The sequence below is a fragment of the Camelus ferus genome, chromosome 14, assembly GCF_009834535.1.
Source record: "Camelus ferus isolate YT-003-E chromosome 14, BCGSAC_Cfer_1.0, whole genome shotgun sequence".
In the NCBI taxonomy this organism is placed as follows: Eukaryota; Metazoa; Chordata; class Mammalia; order Artiodactyla; family Camelidae; genus Camelus; species Camelus ferus.
The window spans coordinates 53,161,555-53,181,108 of NC_045709.1; the positions used below are offsets into that span (position 1 = coordinate 53,161,555).

General features: G+C 36.6%; 1 long non-coding RNA gene across 4 annotated transcripts in view; it reads right to left on the reverse strand.

Annotated features, from left to right (window-relative positions):
- LOC116668719 overlaps positions 1-18,137 on the reverse strand; it is a 53,003-nt gene extending 34,866 nt beyond the window's left edge. For 3 of the 4 annotated variants that reach the window (XR_004325958.1, XR_004325956.1, XR_004325959.1), the window contains exons 1-2: positions 16,396-16,679; positions 2,478-2,603 (exon numbers count right to left, since the gene is read on the reverse strand). This is a non-coding gene — a long non-coding RNA (uncharacterized LOC116668719). Of the gene's footprint in view, positions 1-2,477; positions 2,604-16,395; positions 16,680-17,706 lie in introns of those variants that run through there. The other variant, XR_004325957.1, reaches the window with a different exon arrangement.
- Positions 18,138-19,554: the final 1,417 nt, after the last annotated feature.

Consider the following 19,554-nt stretch of genomic DNA (forward strand, 5'->3'; position numbering starts at 1 on the left):
GAGAGAAGAAGGCTGATCTCTGTCTGTGAAAACCCTTATCTGTTAAGCTAAGGGGTAGAAAGTTCCTCCTGAAAGCTGAGATGCCACTAAAGGTTTTCTTTCTGCATAACTTTTTTATACAATTTCTTAAAATTTTTGGAATAAGTTTAGATTTACAGAAAAGTTACAAAGCTAGAACAGGAAGCCCTTGTATACCCCTCACTCAGTTTCCCCTAACATTAACATCTTACCCAATCATAGTACATTTGTCAAAACTAAGAAGCCAACATTTATACGTGACTACCCACCAAACTCCAGATTTTACTCAGGTTTCACCTGTTTTTGCACTAATGTCCTTTTCCTGTTATCTCATCCAGGATAGCACATTGTAGCTTCATAATTACACTTCCTTAGGCATCTCTTGGCTGACGCACTCTTCCAATCTTTTGTTTGTTTGTTTGTTTTTCATAACCTTGCCAGTTTTGAGGAGTCTTGGTCTGACGTTTTGTAGACCATCTCTCAATCAGTTTGGTTTGCCTAAAGTTTTGCTCATGATCAGACTGGAACTTTACAGAATGGCAATGAGACTGATTGGGTTTTCATTTAGAAAGCTCGCTCTGGGCACTGAGAGAAAACGAGAATGTTGCTTTCTAACTGAGCGATGATCATTTCTGCAACATGAGAGGAGAGGTGATTTCTGAACTTTCATCTCTGTGACTTTCATCTTGTTTCAACCCTTTGTATGGAATGTGGGTCATTTTGGTTTTGCTAAACAAAAGAGTGATTTTTCTTTTAAAAGAAAAACTGGCAGCATATAAATAATATGTCAACAGTGATTAATTCTGAGCGATTAGAATATGGATGATGGTTATTCTCTTCCCTTGGATTTTTCTCTATCTTTAAAAATTCCAAAAGGTAGAAAAGAAAAAGGAAATAAAAAAAAAGATTCTAGAGAATAAGAAAGAGGAGGAAAAGACAGGAAGCAGGGAATCAGATAGGAGACTATTGCAGGGAACAGTTCAGGAGAGAGAGATGCTGGAGGCGTGAACTTTGCAGTAAAAAGATGGAAGAGATAGTCAGGAGGCCAGAGGCCATGTGATTGGTTGCTTAGAGGGCTCAGGAAGAGGATAGACTCTCCAGTTTCTGGTATAGCAACTTGTGGTGGTAAAGCCATTCACAGAGCTAGAGAATGCCAAAGAAACAGCAGGTCCAGTGAGCCAGGAATGACTTGTAGACGTGTAGGCAGTGGGATGTCACATCTGACACTATTGCCTTCTCTTTAGTTCTTTTTAACTGTTTTTAGATGACATTTTTCCCATTTTTTCCCCATAAGTCCCTGACCATTTATTCAGTATCTTTTTCTGAAATTCTCATGTTCTTGTAGAACTCAGGTATTCCTAGAAGAGTCATTGTTCAGATATTCCTCCTTTGTTTCTAGATTCATGACCATCATTTCTAGATTCATTTAACAACTCTAGTTTGTTAGAACTAAGACCCAAGATCGGTACATTTCTATAAACTATGGATTTCCCCAATTTCTTTTATTACTGTCAATTTTTTTCTATTCCAGGATCCCACAGATTTCTCTACTTCTCACACACACACGTATGCACAAAAGACAATACAAAGATCTCACTCTACCTTTACCACTTCCCAGAAATATGAACTGAGGACTAAATTAAACACTCTAAAGATGTTGCTTCATTCATGAGATGAGAATGATGATAATACCAACGCTGTCTTTTTCAAAGTGTTTTCGTGAGAATCAGAAATGTGGAGAAAGCTACTGTCTTAGTCTGTTCATGCTACCAAAACAAAGTACCAGGGTGACTGATAAACAACAGACATTTATTTCTCACAGTTTTGGGGACTTGAAGTTCAGAATCTGGGTGGAGTTGGGTGAGGGCTTTCTTCCGGGCCACAGATCTCATTGTATCCCTCATGTGGGGATAAAAGGGGCAAGGGAGCTCTCTCAGGTCTCTTTTATAAGGGCACTAATCTCGTCGGTGAGGACTCCATCCTCATGATGTAATCATTTCCCAAAGACCCCATCATCACCTTAGGGGTTAGATTTCAATATGTGAATTTGGGAAAGACATATTTAAACCATAGAAGTTAGCCTGAAACACTTTAAAATGTTTAAAGCTGTGCAGACATAAGGCATACGATCTTGTGAGTTAATGCTGGCACTCATTTACTGCTACCAGGAATAGAATTAAGATGTGGGTGACTGACAAGATCAGATAATCAAAGCATTATGTATGCTTGGCTTAGAAATGTATTCTTGAAGCATGTTTATATTTAAATACGGGTGTGTCTAATATTCTGGCAATTCAGTTCAAACAAAATACTGATGCCAAAATGAGGATCCAATCCAGAAGGCGCTAAGATGTCCAATCTCCTCTTTCTGACCCCTGCTCAGCTTCTCTCTGTAAACCAGTCCATCCTGGGAACGAACAACCCAATCACTGCTGTCCTTCACCACCAAGGACTCTTACCTTTACTCCCACGCCCCTCAGATGGCTTCAATCTGTGGGTTACCCCCCCAAAAAAGTCAGTGAGGTGCAAAGGAGTGGAGGAACAGCATGAAAGGTTCACAACATCTTTACCTTCTTAAACAGCTCCTGAAAAACAAATTAAGCCAAGTTTTACACAAGCTGCTAAGAGATGTGAGAGCAGAATGTGCCTGCATCATCCCTCTCTCAGCCTTTGGCCGGCAGGATAGTTCCTAGTAAATGTCTCCATGTCAAATGGAACAACTATGTCTAAAATTTCAAGCCGAATTTATACACTGTCTCTAGCCAAGTTATCAAATTCATGATGCTATATATTTGTTCTAAACCCACCTGAGGGGTCTTCTCTGGTCTATCACCTTAGTTTCCCTTTGCCTCCTTTTTCTTAAACCTAATTTCTTATTTTAATCTTGTATTATAGGTACCTTTGTACACTATACTTGCAAAGTAATTTTTTAGGATATGCATATTTGCAAACCATCTTCGTTTGTCCTTTTAGGAACAAGACAAAGTAAAATAAATAAATGAATAAGAATAGATAAGTAAATACATCTGTCTTTATATTCACTTTTTTCCCAAAGTTTCAGAAATTCACTTTTCCCAAAGCATGAGCCCGAGATACAATTTTTAGCCAGCCCCACCTCTCCAAATACATATATAAATATAAATTCCCCACTTGAGAACTCTCTACCTTTCACCTTCATAAATGTTATCTCATTTAATCAACTCAGAAAAGTTAAATAACTTGCCTAATTACATTCAAATAGTTATTCAGATTTGAACCCTTCTATCTGATTCAGAATCTTACAGAATTTCCACCACTCTCCCCTACTTTTCTGATCTCTGTGGATTTGGCATCTACCAGAATTGCAACACCATTGAGCTGCTCATGATCCTGTACCCCTCCCTGGCACCCCAGCTGGTATAAGCCTGGGCAATATGTCTTCAGCATATCTCCTGCTCTCCACAAATCCTCAGTCTCCAGCTTTCACCTTTGTCTCATATTGACAGAGCAAAATGTTTTGCCGCTATTAAAATTTATCTTTGACTGCTTGGTGGAGTGTTCTGTTCCTGCCACCAGGCTATTTTCTAACTTACTACTATTAGTTTAAATTTAAGGAATGATTATTCAGTGTCTTACTCTAGACCTCAACTCTTGATTTTTTTTCTGAACTTTCAGATCTTTATGCGATATCTCTAAATTCACCCTTACTCTAAACTTCAAGTCTTATTCCCTAAAATTAATCTCCCTTCAATGACTCGATTTCCATCAGTGAAGTAATATCTCCATTCACCCAGAATAAACATCTTAGATCCTTCTTTTATGTAAACAAAATGGAATTATACAGTTTAACAGTCACTCCCCAGAACCTCATACATGCTAAGTGTGTGCTCTACCACTGAGCTATATCCCTCCCCAACCAAAACGTATTTCAGATTAGCCATGTTAGCCACCTTCCTCCACACTCGTCAGAAATAGACCAGAACACAGAATTATTATCTCCTCAACACATTTCAAATATGGCAACCTGAGCTCATCTCTTGGGCCAGTAGTCTCAATGTCCATCTAAATTCTCCATTGACCATCTTTAAGCTTCCTTCATGTATTCCAGCTTATCTGTGTATCATTCATATATCCCTTCTCTGAACTCTTTATGCATTTCAGAGAGTTCAAAAGAATGGAGTGACTTCCTTTGTTTGCTAAACTATGGTATGCCCTTTTCGGAACCATCTCCAACCTAATCTGTGACGTCTTCTCTTTCCATTCCTTCATTTAGCAAAAAAAAAAAAAAAAAAAAAAAAAAAAATTTAAACCTTCTCTAATTTAGGGGAAATTGACTCTCTGCCATCTAACAAAGAAGCACTATTAATACACAACCCCAGGATCTATGTCATAGGATAAGGCAATTTACATTAGCCATCTTTCCTTCATAGGGAATTTCTGAAGCCACATCCCTTATATTTGCAGTGTTCTATGGAAAGGACAGATAGTCATAACCAGGAAGACTGATAGATATCTATGGAATGATGCTAAGGAAAAATACTTCAGTATATACCTTCTGAACTAAAAATCAAACAAAACCAAAAATAACCATTCATTGAAAACACTAAAACTTCTATCCAACTAACCAGTCTTTTACAGCCCTGTTCACCCTCCCACATATTTATCATGTGGCATAAGGGAGAAAGCATTACTATGCCAAAGCTTATATAAAAGGCTATGCTTGGGTAAAAGGGGGACATATGAAAATCAGTTAGAGTAAGAGTTCAAAGAGTGAAGCTGGAATAAAGGGAGAGATTTTTAGCTCTAGACTTGGGATATCCCAGTGCTTAAATTTTTCATAAGCTCAACTAAGAATAAAGACAAACCTAACATGTCTTACAGCTTTAAGTAGTTTTCCTTTCTGAGAAGCAAGGGTGCTAGACTATATACCAAAGGTAGAGGTGGGATGAGGGTAGAAGCAAGCTATAAACACATCAACACTCAACAGACATAGATCCAGACAGAGTGGGAATCTGATAAGGGTTAAAATCGGCATAATAAAGAGAATCCAATTATCTCTAATATCAGAGGTTAGCCATTTTCATAAGATCATGAATATATCATCGTGTTTGTATAATACATGATGGTAAAGCCCATAAGCTTTGTTGTTTTATACATTTATATATTTTTTTCATGATTGAGGTTCTTTTTTTTTTTAATGTATTTTTTATGTTATATTTTCATGAGCAATTCCAGTTTGGCTTCAGAACAACATTTTTCCACCCACATGGGAAACCCTGCCAAACCTCCAAGGTTTTGCAATATTCTTTTGTAGTGTTCCTTTTATCAGGAAATCAAGCAAATATTAATTTTTTTTTCCAAAGAGAGAAGTATGCTGCCCTGGCAAGCGCCTAAGTTAGAGTGTGATAGAATACGACCTATCAGCACATTCTAGTATGTTCTCCAAAGACTTCAATCAAGATTTCATGGTAGCTGTTAGCTTCAATGAGAGGCGTATGTGTAGAATTAAGGGGCTGAACGTGACTCCGAGCCCTTAAACCTTTTTCATGAACAAATTATATAATTTAAAACTCTTCCTATCTTTTTTCCTAGCCAGTTCATATAAACAATCACTTCATTTTTCACAACCCCAGGACTCCTAAGATGCAATGGTTCTTAGATATCCTGCAGTGGGACCCTTTATTCAACACAGAACACCTTTATCATGAAAATCAGTACAGGTTTTGAAAGCAGAGATGACCTGGTCTCAATTCAGTGACAGGACATTAGCTCTAGAAACTACAAAGTGCCTTTACATCTTGAGGTTTAAATACACTGAAAAGCCACCATGGCAATGGTTCAAAAGAGAAGAAAGAGGACTTTGGAAGAAATGGAAGAAAAAAGAAAAATCAAAGAAGGAGGGATGCCAAGGCATTTAGTCTCTAGGACACACTGGAGGCTTGAGACAGCACACCCAAATCTGATTTCTCTCCAAACTCCTGGATGGAATTGCACTTGTGGAAATCCTGGTTCAGACGTGCCCTCCTGGAAAGTCAACATAGCTTAAAATTTAGGATTGTTTAAGTTTTAAATACCAGCAACATCAAACTAATACCAACTAGAAACTAGAAAAAAAAAAAAAAAGAAATGAGATTTATTGGAGAAAACCACAAGTGACACTAAGGGCAACACAACTCAGGGCTCACCCAGGAAAGGAATACTCTCCCATGATTTAGACGAACAGACCCACACTCTAAAAGCGTCCCAGTCCTTTAATTAAAAGAAGCACACTTGGATGATAGAAGTATGCCTATGCATAATGAGTCATCCCAAAGCATATAATTTTAAGCCTGTAACTCATTATCAATTTAAATCATATAGGATCTGGAATGCAATGATAGATGCTAAAGCTGGCAAAGGAATGAGGCCTCGCACTAGTAACTGTGTGTGTGTGTGTGTGTGTGTGTGTGTGTGTGTGTGTGTGTGTGTGTGTCTGTGTGTCTGTGTGTGTATGGGGTGTTTGTCCCACCCATAAATATAACAGTGTTAACAAATGAGGCCATATGGAGCATTCATTTTCTGAGGTTCCTTGTTTGATCAGGCTACAATGGTTATTTGATCAAACTATCATAGGTGTCCCTATTTGCCAATGAGGAAATCAAGATGAATAATAAAAACGTTCTCAAGACCAAGCACAGAAGCATGTAGTTTCCCTGCAGAAACTGAGGTTCATTCTTGGAAAGAAAGAAGTCATCCTGCATTCATCAGACCCAATTCCCCATTCACTGCAAAATTCCTAGTAAGCACATCCCACCAAGTAGCGTATTAAGTAAGTAGAGGTCATTCAGCCTTTAAGTAACCTGGCCCCACCCACTCATAGGGACACCTCTCTCAAAAACTGAAGTGCTAGGCAGTTACTGAGTAGAGAGCATTGGTGCTCCTGACTGGCAGTTCTAGCCATGAAACTCCTTGCAAGAGAATTAATGGGAAAACCTGAGAGTAATGCAATTCCTTTCCTTCATGACGACCAGTGTGAATTACCACTGTTCCCCAGACTTACACATTCTCCCAGGAGAGGATAAGGTAGCAAGTGCAATCAGAGGGTAGACTGACATCCTACTCTATATGAAAATGAAGTCTACTTGATATTATTTTAGATGATTTGTTTGAACACAGGAAACTTGTTTTATTTAATACTTCTCAATAGTCAGGGAGTTCATAACACAACAGTCTGGAGAGATTCTAAGTGCTATTTGGTAGATGAAATAAAAAAGAAGCTATTTGTCTTTGGCTGCAGTATGAATCAATAGCAAACTCTATGTGAATTTTAGAAGAATTTTAGAAGTAGAATGAAGCTTTTCATTCTACTCTTTTTAATGTAAGAGAAGTCAAAGCATGGTCATAATCTCTTAGATATTAGATCGAACATACTGCTGTTAATGGTAGTTTCTCTATATGGTCAGTTTTCCACTGTTCAGATTTTTGTAAAGTATCGCATGGTTATTGCACAAAGGTAAGTAGATAGAAAACAGGTAAAGAATCTACTTACTTCCACTTTACAGGCACTTAATCGGGAAATTGGATAACCATTTAACACATATTGATTGACTGATTTCAACCCAAGATGGTGGATTGATAATACCTCGGTAAAATATTGCTAAATGCAAGTACATATTTAAGCCCAAAACAACAAAAAGATTGGGAAGGCTAGGGAGGGAAGAGCATCTAGGAGATTTTAACAAGTTTCTGGGAGACAGAAAACAGATATAGCAATGGTAACTGATGAAGCCAATTGGTTTTCTCAGAGAGGTTCAAGAATATACTAAAATAATAAGAGCAGGATACTATGAAAAGTGGAAACTAAGAAAATATGACAAAGATCTAAGCAATTAAAATACAATCATCAGACATATGATCCAGTAATTTCACTCATAGATATACATCCAAGAAAAATGAAAACATAGGTTCACACTAAAATTTGTACTTGAAAGTTCATAGCAGTATTATTTTAAATAAAAAATAGTGGCAACAACCCAAATGTCCATTATCTGATGAATGGATAAACAATATGTGTTATGTCCATACAATGGAATATCATTCAATCATAAATAACAGTGAAGTGTTGACACACGCTATGACACAGATGAACCCTGAAACCATTAGGCTGGGTGACAGAAGCCAGACACAAAAGCGTTTCTATCATATGGTTCCATTTCTATGAAGTATTCAGAATAGGCAAATCTGTAAAGAGAGAAAGCAGATTAGTGTGTACCAGGAGCTGGGAAAAGGAGAAATGGGAAGTGATTGCTAATGGATATAGGGTTTCTTTTTGTACTGATGCAAATATTCTGAATTCTAAAATTTCGTAGTTATGATAGTTGCACAATTCTGCAAATATATTAAAAGCCATTGAATTGTATACTTGAAATGGGTGAATTGTACATTGAATTATATCTCAGTAAAGATATAGAGATAAATATAAAATCATCAAGCAAATCATGAAGAGAATATCCCAAAGCTGAAAAAACAAAAAATGCCCTCAAACACGTCATTGGGAAACTTCCAAAACCCAAGGATAATAGGAAGATTCTAGAATGTTACAGATTCTCATCTACGAAGGAATGAGAATCACCCCGATGTAAGATGTTTCATTGGCAGCACTGGGCACCAGAAGACAGCAGACATTGCTTTCAATGCTTGGAGAGCAAATAATTTTCAATACAGAATCCTTTATACAAACAAACTATAAATCAAATAAAACTCTAGGGTGACTAGGAAAATTTCTTTCCCATATGTCCCCGATTTAAAAGCTTCCTAAGGATGCACTCCTACAAAATGTGAATGGAAAACCAAGAAGAAAGAAAATAGGAAATTTAGAAAGCAGAAAATTCAACCAAGTAGACTGAAAAAAAGAAGTCCCAAAATGCCAGCTGTGGCACAGCACTGTGAGGAACAACCATGCAGACTGTGGGAAAAGGGCAGAGGTTTCCAAGGAGATATCCAAGAATATTCCCTTTATTGGGAACTACATACCATATTGGAGAAAGAAAAGCAACTTAAGCATAAGAGAAAAGTAGATAAAGATCTAAGTTTAAAAAATCCTCATCACCCATACCAGGCATCTCCCATTATAGTCATTTCCCATAACAAGAAATCAATAGAAAATGTCTAAAATAAAAAAGAAATAGGGGACTAAGCATATTATTTAGTGAAATGAAGGTGGCCATCAGAAGAACTTATATCAAGAAAGGTTAAAAATTAAATGTAGTTCCTTCTAGTAATCAAGATTAGGGGTAGGGAAAGGTGAGGAGAGGGGACTATTGCTTTTTCATTATAAACAATATAGTTAAAATATTTCTATGGTATTTTATTTTTTAACCATAATTATGTATCATGTTGATTAAGTTTTTAATATTTAAAAATAAAATATATTCACTTACAGATCACTTACCATATGTAAGTATATTAAGGTATAAAGGGAGATATAAAGTTGAATAATTTTTAGTTTATATGGGGTGAAACCAAATATACACACCAACTACGGGATCTGGCAAACTGAAATAAAAATGTAAGAAATGTTACCCTCCCTCAAAAAAAAAAAAAAAAAAGATGCAAAGGATGATTAATTATGCCCCAAAATAAAGCAAAGTTGTATAAGAGAGATGGCATTTGAACTAAACCCTAAGGTATTGGTAACATTTTGATGGATGGAGAATGGAAAAAGTATATTCTAGCTTGCCCTAAAATACATTCCACAAAAGGACAATCATTTTTAGACATTCCTAACCAAAAGCCAATTACACCTTCCAGGAAGGAGCTGTTATTTTTGAAATACTCATCTGAAGAGGAGAAGAAATATTCAGAATACTTCATGCTAAGCTCAGACTTACCTGTACCAGAAAATATTTTCTGAGCTTATGAGTCAGTTACTTAAAGAATAAAATCCTGAGAGAAACAAGATTATATTGTGTGTCAGTGACCATGAAGATTAAATTCATTTACCTAGAACAGTTTCTGTTGACTTAAATATGCTTTAAGTTGACTTCTCTAATTCCATAATAAAAAATATCAGCGCTTATTTCATGGAAAATGTCTGCATTGAATCATAGTTTGAGTGTTTCTCCCTTTTTATTTGTGCATATTATGGTCATTTCTAACTCCAAACTTAGATATGTATTGAAAGCTTAGATTCAGAATTAAATCTATTACTATCTACACCAACAAACTTGCTCTGAATATTTTACTCATTTATCATTTTTTTTTAAAGAAATGAGATTTTTTTTCAAAATCAGTTTGGAGTCAAAATAAGTGATCCACACTAAGATTTATTAGTTTTTCTATGAAGTCACTTGAAAAAAATCAAAAAGCTTTTTGATTAAAACAAGTTATTCTTGTTGTCAATTTTTTTAAATTCTTATTTTGCTTTTTAGCACCTGTGTGCCTTTCCCTCCTTAAATAGACATTTACCAAATTGCTATGAAAATGAAAGGAGTAATCTGAATATTTTATATGCTTAAAAAATAGATTTAATAGTTAATGATGATTTTTTTTAATATGGTAAGGTTTCAGCAAAATCTCCTCTGTCTCCTGTTTATTCTTCCACTTTACGTGCTTAATCTCAACTGCTTTCACATATCAACCTCGTTTACTCAGGCAGAGATAAGATAGCAAGAAAGAAAAAAATTTTACGTTGACAAATACTTATTGAGTGCCTATTTTGTACGTAGAAATATGTGCTAGGTGCTCTGGTGAATACCAAAGTAGTGATACCTGATCTCTGTTCTCAATCTTGTACAGAGAGATTATATGAACATGAAATTATAAAACAAGGCAATATGGGAATAAGTGCCAATGGAAAGGGCACAGATGGCCACTGGTGGACTTTCAGAGAAGGAAGGACTCAGATGGAGCTGGAGTGGAGTGAACTGATGGTCTCCTGGGAAGATGTGGGCCTTGAGGGCTGAGGTGAAAGGGTCAAGTGCGTAGACAGGAGAAGCAAGCTCACGCTGTGCAAAGGCTGTGACGTGAGCTCAGCTGCAGAGACAAGAAGGAGTACGTTGTATTTGAAGTTCTGGTTTAACCCAACTGAGGCAAACTCTCAGTTGGGGAATAGTAGGATAACGTTTGAGTAGTTAGGAGCCTATCTGTAAGCAATTTTGAAAGTATTATGTTGGCAATAGGAAAGCATTGAAATATTGTGTGACAGATGATGGCACAGCACACTCAGATTTTGAGGAGCTGAATCCTGCAGTCCCATACAGAATGAGTATTAGGAGAAGTATAGAAGATTATTCAACTTTCCAGATGTGAGGTGATGGGAATCCCAATGATGGTGGGAGAAGAAAAAAATAGAAAAGAAAGAACAGAGATGGGGAAAAAAAAAAAAAAACCTCAAAGAACAATTCAACAGGGTTTGTTGGCTGACTAATTTGAGACAGCTCTTGGGTGTATATGTAAATACTATAAACTTCTGATCTCAACATGTCCAAAACTGAGCTCAGACTCTCCCACCACCCAAACCTGATTTTCCTTCTGGTTTTTCCTCAGTAAATGCTAATTTCACCCATCCAGCTGCCCAAGCCAGAAACCTGGATGGAGGACAGTCCCAATCCTTCACTGTTTTTTTCTCTCACTCCCATCTCCTGCCACCAAATCCTGGTTTCCTTTACTATGTCTCACATCCACCCACTTCTCCCCTACTTTCTGTTTCCCCTGGATCCAGGCCACCATCAGCTCTCTTCTAGGTCATCACAAGACTCCTAAACTGTCTTCCTACCATTCACCCCACTGCTCCCCAATACAGTCTTAAAACCGTAGCTTGAAGGATCTTTTTTAAAGTAAATCTGATCAGATCGTAGCAATATTGCAATTTAACCAACTCACACAAGCAAACAAAATGTAGCTTCTTTATTGCCTTTTATTTTTTCATGGATTCTCATCCCACAGAGTAGTAGAGTACAGTGGGAAGAACTTAAACTTGCCAATTGAGACCACATTTATTTGTTCTATTTTTAAGTCTCTTTCAAGTAGCTCAAACTTCCCTGGAATCTGGTTCTAACTCACAGGCTCTTTCTCTCTTGTATTTTTCAAGAACACTATTAATCTTACAGTTCCTGGAAATCTTTCTGCCACCCATCAAAAAGATGAGGATCCTCTGGTAATGGTTCCTCAACAGGAGCTCCCTCTTCACTCATCAATCTACTAAGTCCAGGTTATCCCTCACTTTGTGTAACTTGGCTGACTTACAAATATCTAAATCAAGACTATTTCTGAAGGAAGGTATATCTCAGTGGTACAGTGTCTGCTTAGCTTGCACGAGATACTGGGTTCAATTGCCAGTACCTCCATTAAAAGTAAATGAATAAACCTAATTACCCCACCAAAAATAAAATTTTAAAAAAAAATTTTTTTAAAGGCTACTTCCTATTCCAGTACAAGTTATGTAACTGAAGCCAGTAATCTATGACCTAGTGAACCCCGTCCATTAGTACCTTTATAGGTTCTAAAATGTTACATGGGGACATAGGACCAGCAGTGAAGTGCTCTCCAAGAATCTGAACAAAAACATTCAGATTATCCTGTGAATACTAGATATTTTTTGACTTGCAGTTTTTTACTTTTTCTGATAAAAGTAATAAATGTATTGTAAAACTGCACTTTATATTTAAAAATCAACACAAACAGAGGCATCGTAGCTATTACTTTTGCCTATCCATCACTCTTTCCCCCATCTCATGTTAACAGACTATCAGCTTTACAAAGGGGTTTTATGGAGATCAATTTGCAGTCATATCTCTTCCTGGACACAGCAACTGGTCCAAGGATGGACACATGAACCCAACAGAACTACTGAGAGTCTTCCTAGGATTTCTTTACTGGAGATGCCAAGTGAAGAGTCACTTGTTTTTCAAGTCACTAAATCAAAGATTGCCTGTAGACATGTCAACCTCTGCCTGAGACCCTCCACCATGGAGAGAGCCAGGTTCCGACGCAAGAGAATGGAGCTGGCTTCAGAGGGAAACAGAGGTCAGGCAGCTAGAGAGCCCTGACACCATTCAGACCCCCAGTCCTACTCGTTCCTTAAGGTCAGTGAGACCCTTGCTCTTTCAATTTGGTTGTATTTTTCACTATATTTCCTTTTGTTGTTCAAGCTGAAGTGGGATTCTACAAGTGGAGCCAAGAGTTGGTAATTCAGGACGAAAGCAAGGACACACCAATTTAGAATCCTGGTAATACTCATGGGCTTTAAAATCAGACAGACCTGGATTTAAATTCTGACTCTTTCACTCATTATCATGTGACCTTAGATAAATCACTTAACTCTCAGCTTCCTGAAGTTTCCAATGAGAAGAAGTGGCACTTATTTTGCATCGTCTGTGGGAGTTCCTTGATATATGTATGTGCCAGCTGACGGCACCAATAAATGTCCTGTAAAAATGTCGTTTATTGTTATCGTTAGTGTCATGACCCAAGAGAGTAAAATTACATTCAGGCCAGAGCAAGACTTGAACATAAGCTGAGGTATTAATGTATCTAAAGAAATATGACATTCATCCACGGAGGGTTTAATCAAAGAGCTACACTTTGGTCCCTGGCAAGACAACATAAATATGGAGACCTTCTGGCAGATAAACACACCTGACTGTCTCTACGGGAGTGCCACTATCCTTTTGGTACACACAAACCACACCCTTGTTCCGAGCCCATATTCATCAAAGCGCCCCTTGATGTGGTCCATTGGACAATTCCCCTAAGAGAGATTAAGTGGAGGTTGATGAGACTGGGATCCCTTCTGCTGCTGCCTTTGCAGCTCATTTTTAACGCTGTCCTTTCCTTTTGGCTGCTTGCCCCAAGGAACGTGATATCTAGTGTTTTTATCCTCGAAGGCTGGATTGCCTACAAGGGCCAGGCAGGAAATATAAATAAAAAGCAGGCTGGGTGGGACACAGGAGGACTTGTTGAAACACAGAAGACATGCCTTATCTTCCTGGTGCCAGCCGATTGTTGCATATGGAAATGCAGACCCAATATTGACAGATTGCCTGATTTTGAAAAGAAGTTAGAAGTGCAGATTTATAAAATAAATATAAAATATATTTATAAAATGAGGCTCTTTTAAAAGAATATTCAATGCTATGTAGGCCAGATAATACCTACTAGACTCAGCCCACAGGTACGAGTTTGAATGGGCTAGGATAACCTCAGTTAATAACTTCACCGCCACATCTTCTTTCTGCATTCTTCTACTACCAAGGTAAGCACATATTCCTTTGAGATTCTCTATATAAAATTTTCATTATAGAATGCTTAGAGGAAGACCACATGATAAAAATGGGTACTTAATTAATAAATGCTCTTAATAATTTTAAATATCCATTTAGAAGTAGCACTAAGTTTCTACTATCTTGCAAACCCCACCAAAATAAAAGTAAAAGGATTTGGTAAAGCATAAACCCAAAAAGATAAAGAAAATGGCAGATATGAATACAACTAGTAAATTTTAGAAACTGAGGAGCAGAAAGATTAGTGGTTAATAACTTAGTAGATCTCAGAAAGCAAACAGTAGGGAATGCCAAGAATTAATCGGATTATACCACAGAACTCCCAAAACCTTGGAAACTGGCAACATTGAGTAATCTTAAACTGGGGATGAAAATAGGGCTAAAAACCAAGAAGACTGGTTGGAAGAATGATCAAGAAGCAATCGGGTGGAGAGTACAGCTCATGGGGGGTGGGTACAGCTCAGTGGTAAAGTGTGTGCTTAGCATGCAAAAGGTCCTGGGTTCAATCCCCAGTATCTCCATTAAAAAAGTAATAATAATAAATAAATAAATCTAATTACCTCCCCTCCTCCAAAAAACAAAAATTTTTAAAGCCAAAAAATTTTTTCTTAAAAGAAGAAACAATTAAAATTCCCAAATCTCAGGCTACTTCAGGAGAAAACTGAAGGCTTCCTCTCAGGACAGGATAAAGAAAAGATCTATGGCTCAGAGGACACCAAGCTAAGTCAAGAGTACTGGGACCAGTTCTGAAAAAAAAAGGGATTATGAGAAATCATACAAACTAAATGTTGAGACCTTCTTCTCCTTCCAGCTTCCAAAATGCTGACAGCCAGAATCAGAGTCCTCAGAAAAGAGCTCAGAGGTGCTTTCCCTGGGAGAGTGCAGCCAGGCTTAGGTAAAAGAATTGAAGATGCTAACACTGGGTTCTCCGATAAAACTTTCAGTGAAGCAGACAGTTAGCAAGTCAGACCTCATGCCAAGAGACTCCAAACAGCTTCCAGGGCCCCACTTTTAGCTATGACCAGACAGCCAAGCATCACAAGACAGTTAAGAAAGCATCTAAAGTAAAAGACAGTGAGGGGAAAGAAACAATGCAAAGTAATCAGGGACAACGCAATGAGAGGAAACCTGACCAAAGGGTAGCATTAACATCTTCAGAGGCAAAGTAACAACATTAAAAAAAAAAAAAAAAAGTCAAATCATAAGGAAAAACTCAATAGAAGATGGAAAGATCATTTTGAGAAAATATCCCCAAAAGAAAGCAAAGAGACAGTGACGGAAAATAGGGACATTAAGTACAAATTAGAGAACTCATTCAGCGTGTTTGTTTTCCAAATAATAAAAGTTCTAGAATGAAAGAACAGAGAAAATGGATGAAATAAAATCAGCACTAAAATAATTTAAGAAAATTATCCAGAACTAAAAGGTATGAGTTTCCTGATTGAATGGCCCTCTGAGTACTCAGTCCAATGGACAAAAGTAGCTGTACACCCAGATACATCACAGTGAAATTAGAGAACCCTGGGGCCAGAAAAAACGATAATCTTACAATTTTCCAGAGAGGAAAAAACAGGTTTCATACCAAGGAACAAAGATCAGAATGACACTGGACTTTCTAGCAAAAACATGGGAGAAAATAATAAAGCAATACATTCAAAATTCTGCAAAAAAAAAAAAAAAAAAAAGATTCCCAACATGGAAATACAGTCACAAGAAAGCCATTGACTATATTTGGGTAGAATAAAGACATATTCAGACATGCAAAGGGTTAGACTATTTGTCTGCCTTGCATCAATGTACAGAAAGCAAGTGGAAGGAATGCTTTGTCAAAGTAAGTAAATAAACTGAATTAAGAGGAAAAACTAGTATCTTCAGAAAAAGAAGACAGGAAATCCCAAAAGGATGGCAAAGGGAAACAAAACTTAGGTAGGAAAGAAAAGAACTAATACTGCCTGGTTCATTCCATATAACTTGTATGAATTACATTATACACAATACACTACATATTATATAATTGTATTATGTAAAGATTGAGATTTAATCTGACCAAAATATAACTCTATTTAAAAGAAAGATGGGAAATATGGGTGAATTTAGCAGTATTTGGAAAAGTGTGTATGAAAAGTTAAATTCTCACCTTCTGTAGTTAAAACTCAAGAGATGATTCTTAAAACTGGAGAGAAAGAGAGACAGAGAACATGTTATTCAGAGTTGAAGAGGTAAATACCACGCCCCACAAATCATTTAGTAGAGTTGAGACTGGTTGCCTGTGAAGAAAGGGAAATGAAAAATATTAGAGGAAGAGGGTGGGACAGGAGAGGGGCAGAGCAAGGGGGTGCAAAAAGAAAAATGAAGATTTTCAAACAAACCTTAAAACACAATTTGGCTCTTTTGAGTTGTGTACATCTATAATGTTGTTAAACATGAGAACTAAATGAAAAATAATTTGAGCAATGTTATTTTAGACTATTCCTAGTTAATGAAAGAATAAATTGAAAGAAAAATTATTAACATTATTATTTTCTCCCATGTTTTGGCTAGAAAGGTATTTAAGTAGGTAATGAAACATTTTTATGGATAAACGAATAAATCAATTAAAGATAAATATTAATAGTAAATATCAGTGTATGAATTCAGTGAATGAATCAATTAAATTTATGGATGAATAAATATTGAATCAAAAAAAAAGAATTACAAAAATACCACCAAGCTCTTTTAACTTTCAACTTCTTGTATTTGTTTCTGTGCAAATTTCTATCATCGATTCAGTCACTAATCGTACCTGGCATAGAATAAATATTAAGCAATGTTTGTTTGCTTTTTTTGAATGAACATGGGAATAAATGTTGTAAATGGATTCATTCTCAACACTTTCAAAACTTAGAGTAAAAAAATACTTTCACTTTCTTATAAGGTGTCTCTTTCACTTGTCATTAGCTGGCACCCATTCTGCTTTCAACTTCTTTCTTTCATTCTTCTGATTATTACATAGTCACAAAATCTTACTTTAAATTTCCTTAGAACGTTATAGTGTCTTTGCATTCAAAATACAAAAAAAAAAAAAAAAAAAAAACTTTAAGAAATGATTAACAATTTACAATCTAAAGTACCAGTTTCTCTCATGTCCAGGGTAAGGAAGAGATGAATATCTCGTAATGGGATTTGGAGAGAAAGAAAAGAGATTTACTTAAACTGGTTCTATGCATCAGTCCTAGAGATGAGGCCATTTAACCTCAGCAGAGCAAAGTGAGTAGAAGCAGGTAGGCTGGGAATCAAGAGAGAGAAACTCAGTGCCCTTGTGACTCCCCCCACCCCAGGTCTCCTTGCACAGTTTCTTCACTTGGATCGGAATGCCATAAATTTCCAGAGCACCGGACGCGCCCAGCTTCCAATGCAAGTACAAAAACATATTTCATCGCCAAATCCAAATTACTTTTATATCGCCTACCATTTGAGATTATGTCCTGTTCTTTCCTTTTCCGTCAGAGCAGATAAGCAAGAGTCAACTGTGTAGTCATTAACTAAGAAAAAGAAAATGGGATTAATGGATTGACCAGAACTGCTGCAGGGTCACAATGGTCTGGGGACTAGAGGACGCTGTTTGGTATCACATTCCCAGCTCAATCAGTGACTAATGCAAGAGAGTGAGTAACTGCTTACCTCAATTTCACTGGTAGGTGAGAACAACATGTCCTTCCTTCTTCCTAGCATGCTGTGAAAACTGAAAAGATAACATCTTAAAATACCAAAATACTTCGAAAAAAATGATACCACAGAAACATGATCTTATCACCAAACTCCAAGGTAACATATATTTTCTTCATACACAGCACAAACAAAATTCTTTCATAACAGACACAAAAATTTGATAAGCAAGGAATTGCAATCTGCTTTGTGAGTAAAGCTTTTATCAAGAGCTTTAGAGAATATAAATGTCTACCCTCAGTCATATGCATTTATTTGCTTTCAATAAACGTTACATATATTCAAGTGAGAGGAAAACTTGGTCATAACTTTAACCAAGGTTTAGATTTAAGTCTTTACAAATGAAGTATAAATGTTCCCTGAGGTTTGGAGGAAACAGAAAAGTATAATTTTAGGCTACTTTTCATTCTAATTTCATTCTGAAATTTCAAAGTCATTGATACTTTTAAAGGACAATTTAAAAAAAAAAAACTTACCTTGAGGGTAAGTATGACAACATGGTCCTTATTTTGTAAGATAAAGGACATTATCTGTTAGTAGAAGTGTCCGTAGAAATTGGCATTTGTGCTGGAGAGGGTGTGGAGAAAAGGGAACCCTCCTGTGCTTTTGGTGGGAATGTAGTTTGGTGCAGCTAGTATGGAAAACAGTATAGAGATTCCTTTAAAAACTAGAAATAGACTTACTCTATGATCCAACAATCCCACTCCTGGGAATATATTGGAGAAAACTCTAATTCAAAAAGATACATGCACCCCAATGTTCATGGCAGCACTATTTACAGTACCCAGGACATGAAAGCAACCTAAATGTCCATCAACAGTTAACTGGATAAAGAAGTTGTGGTCTATATATACGGTGGAATAATACTCAGCCACAAAAAATAATAAAATAATGCCATTTGCAGCAGCATGGATAGAAAATGGAGAAAATGGAGATTGTCATACTAAGTGAAGTGAGCCAGATAGAGAAAGAAATATTATATCACATATATATGGAATGTAAAAAATGATACAAATGATAAAAATGATACAAATAAACTTATTTACAAAACAGAATCAGACTCATAGACATAGAAAAACTTGTGGTTACCAGGGAGAAATGAGGGGGCGGTGGAGGGATAAATTGGGAGCTTGGAATTTGCTGATACACACTACTATACATAAAATAGATAAACAACAAGGTCCTACTATATAGCACAGGAAACTATATTCAATACCTTGTAATAGCCTATAATGAAAAAGAATATATATATGTGTATAACCGAATCACTATACTGTACACCAGAAACTGACACAACATGGTAAACCCACTATACTTCAATTTAAAAAAAAAGGAATTGACATTTTAGCTTTCAAACTATGAGTCCAGATCTACTGATCACAGTGGCAAAATTCCAGGAAGAATTCCATGCATATGTTGTAGATAGCTAAATATGCATTAGGTCAGAATATAAAATGTTTCAAATTTTGTGCCAACTCTAATCATCAGTAGTTTCTAGAGCATTGTATTGAAAAAGTTCTGAAGCCACATCTGGTTTCAGTAACAGGGTCTGTGATCAGTTAACAATGTGTCATGGTCACAGGGACAGAGA